We start from the raw sequence: 3,989 nt of genomic DNA on the forward strand, positions 1-3,989 counted from the left end.
CAGACGTCAGTGGGACCCCAGAGACATTAGAGGTGTACAGGGCCCGGTGTCCCCCGGGGTGCGGAACGGGGACCACAAGCTGAGCGTACAGTGATGGGGGCGGGATTAACGGTGACACACTCAGCTGAGCAGATTGGTTCCGGGGTAGGAAGAAACCGGAAGCTGCCGCATGGAAAGGAGATGGGCGGAGAGGTCACCTGACAGGGCGGAGCATCACAGTGTCAAGGCATATGGTGACAGAACCACGTGTGTGTGATGGAAGGGATGTTCTGCAGATTACATATTCTGCAGGGGGGAGGGAAGGCAGCAAATGTGTGGATATGATGACAGCCAACACATAATCGGAGAGCTGTCCCATAATAAGTCCAATAGAAACTCAATACAATGTATCATTCCAGAAAATGGTTACAAGTACATGATAAGGACAGGGCCGTCATTAATATCGATTGGACCCTGGGCAAACATTTTTTGGGGCTTTCCCCCGCCCCTACCCACCATGCCCTGGCCCATACCATGCGACAGGAGCAGATAGGAGAAGACAGCTCAAAGGGAGACGTGACCCCAAGTAAGAGGTGACCCCGCATGAGACATCACAAGGTCACACAGCGTACGGCAGGGGCAGAACAACAGTATGCGATGCGGATTGCATATTAAACAGGACGGTACCCATGTGTATCTTTCGCTGGCTGCTTTGGGCCCCACAGCAATGACTGGGCCCGGGGCAACTGCCCCTTTTGCCCTGCGTTAAAGACGGTCCTGGATAAGGATAATGTGAGGGGTGCAGAGAGGAACAATTCAGAATTTAGGGTTCGTGTGTATTAGTGTGCTGCCTTTGCCGCACGTCCCCATTGAGGGTCCTGAACACGCTAAACACGTGAGCAAAAATCGACATGCGTTCCGCAATTTTGGCTTGTGTGTTTGTGCGCATCTTCATGACCTGGCCGCGTTTGGGGTACCATTAGAAATTAATGTCGATTCAAGCGCGTTTCTGTCAACACACACCAAAGCGGGGGAGGTTGTTTGGGTGTTGCAGCAGAGCCTGGGAAGCAAGGTGCGGGGACGACACCCTCTTCCTCAGCCCCCGGGAGCCGTCTGGCGGAAGCTTACCCACCATAATCGCTTCCAGTGCTGACCAGCTCCCTATGTGATAGCAAAGAGGAAGTGACAGGTCCTCTTTATGGAGACATCAGGGGTCTATTAGCCCCCTAATGTCACTTCTGGACTTCAAAGGAGCTGATTGCGCTTTATTAGCTTCTTCTTCTCCGGCCACAGCAGCCAAAGAAATGACTGAAAATGGAAGCTATGGAATGCACGTCCGTTCTGGTTTCAGTGATCGGAGGGGGAGATCAGCCGCTGGAAGAGAGTCATCCAAATGATATATGTATAGACCAGGGACGCGCGGGCAGGGGGGGCGGAGCCTCACCTAGAATTATGGAGGAAAAAGCTGTCAGCTTCAAGTCTGAAGCCGCCAATGTTTTCTTCATTCAGATCCTCCGCCGCTGTGTAACCTGTCGTGGACAGAGCGCTGCTTCGTCTGGCAGGGGGAGGGGTTTTAGTGCGGCAGGGCTTCATCCGGCAGGGGGCGGGGCTCCGGTCGGCGTGGCGGGACGTGCTTGGGGAATGCCTCACCTGGAACAAGAGGTACGGCACGTCACTGGTATAGACCAATGAGGAGTGCATGGCAAAGCTTGCCCCTCTGAGGAAGTCCTGGTGGTATGCAGCTGATCCCTGTCACGCGACCTTTGATCCCAACCCGTCTTATCCCGCTTGGTGCCTTGTATGGACTATATAGAGAAGGTTGCGAGGAGTGGAAACCAATGGCCATAAGGTAAGCACTGCACGTGTGACGCTCTCCATGTGTATATGGACTGTGCCGATCCGATGCCATGCAACTTGTGCAGCCGGGGAATTCCCTTCCTGCAGCTGCACATGAGCAAAGCGGCAGGATGCGGTGATGTCACTGAATATATACGGCCACATGGGCTATAATTGGTCTATGATATCCCCGCCCCTTTGTTTATGGGAATGCCCCGGAACACAGCTGATTGTGTGGAAGGCCCCATGTCCCTTCTGGGTTCATAGGAATTCTGGTAGGGGCCTAACCCGAACATATCCCTAGTTAAGAATAGTCCACCGGTCAGGATGAGTGTCGTGATGTCATCACACAGTCCCCGTGGTAGAGCGCCCTATCAGTGATAACACATGTCCTAGTGTCGTGATGTCATCACACAGTCCCTGTGGTAGAGCGCCCTATCAGTGATAACACATGTCCTAGTGCCGTGATGTCATCACATAGTCCCCGTGGTAGAGCGCCCTATCAGTGATAACACATGTCCTAGTGTCGTGATGTCATCACACAGTCCCTGTGGTAGAGCGCCCTATCAGTGATAACACATGTCCTAGTGTCGTGATGTCATCACACAGTCCCCGTGGTAGAGCGTCCTATCAGTGATAACACATGTCCGAGTGTCGTGATGTCATCACACAGTCCCCGTGGTAGAGCGTCCTATCAGTGATAACACATGTCCGAGTGTCGTGATGTCATCACACAGTGCCCGTGGTAGAGCGCCCTATCAGTGATAACACATGTCCGAGTGTCGTGATGTCATCACATAGTCCCCGTGGGACTATGTCAATGCATTGAGTTGCTGCCATGTGATTGGCTGATTAGATATTTGTGTTAACGAGCAGTTGAAGGGTGTACCTAATAAAGCGGCCGGTGATTGTGTATGTAGACATTGTGTTTATTTAAGGGAAATGTGGGTTTGGTATGTTGTAGGAGGAGGCGGAGCCTTATCTGAATATTGGGGATGCACAGCTTTTCCATGTTACATATAGGAGCGTTTCGCTCTTACCCAGTACATTGCCTCCACTAGGCCATTTGTAGGCCGGGAATAAATGAACCAATCACATGGTGGGAAGTTTCTGAGTCCTACAGAAGTGTCAGAACTAGTTCACAGGGGACATTGAGGCTACATGGAGGATGAAGAGCCCTGAGGAGGAGCATCCAGCTCCTTTGTACATCGGCTCCATCTGCTCTTCCGGACGGTGTGTCCTCGGGGACAGATAGAAACAAGGCCGAAGCCTCAGCTTAGTCCTTCTCACTTTAACATGGCGAGCTCTTATGAAGATTGAGCTACTGGACTGCGTATACCTCATCTTACTTCTTCCCAAAAAAAAAAAAAGTACAATTAAGCTCCACCCCCAATCTTTACAAACTCCGCCTCAGTTTGACGCTTTGTAAAAAGAACCTTTTAAATCTGGCAATTCCGGAACTAAAAACAAAACGTGATCCGGTAAGATTGGGACAGCGAGGAGGCTTCATACATCACAGATGCCAGCATGGCGCCATTGCCGTCTCTGTCCCCGGCCTGGTGAATTTCCAAGGAAGTAGTAATAGCCAAAAACCACTAGATGGAGCATGCGCACACTTGCGGGCAGTTATAAACTTACACCACTAGGTGGCGCACATGTGTAGACGATCCCGTACATACCTGGCCTGGACGCAGGAAGGATTTGAGATAGTGACACAACCACAGAGCCCTTCCATGGAGAAGAAAGTGACCAATGCAGACGGTGTAACAGTGCTTCAGCGGAGGGAAATGAGTGCGCGCCTCTTCTTATTGCCCCCTCGGCCATCGCGGGGTCACCTAACCCTATACCAAAGTCTGACATGTTACTCATAGGTATGTCACCTGATTTATTTTAAAGGCTCAGTCCGGTTAGGGGCATTTCAGGTATAGGTGGAGTACGGTAGAAGACGTTCAGGTCTCCGGATGGAGGACGTTCAGATCTCCGGATGGAGGACGTTCAGATCTCCGGATGGAGGACGTTCAGATCTCCGGATGGAGGACGTTCAGATCTCCGGATGGAGGACGTTCAGGTCTCCGGATGGAGGACGTTCAGGTCTCCGGATGGAGGACGTTCAGGTCTCCGGATGGAGGACGTTCAGGTCTCCGGATGGAGGACGTTCAGGTCTCCGGATGGAG

This window comes from Nanorana parkeri, unplaced genomic scaffold (assembly GCF_000935625.1).
Source record: "Nanorana parkeri isolate BGI_ZX_2015 unplaced genomic scaffold, ASM93562v1 scaffold2113, whole genome shotgun sequence".
Lineage (NCBI taxonomy): Eukaryota > Metazoa > Chordata > Amphibia > Anura > Dicroglossidae > Nanorana > Nanorana parkeri.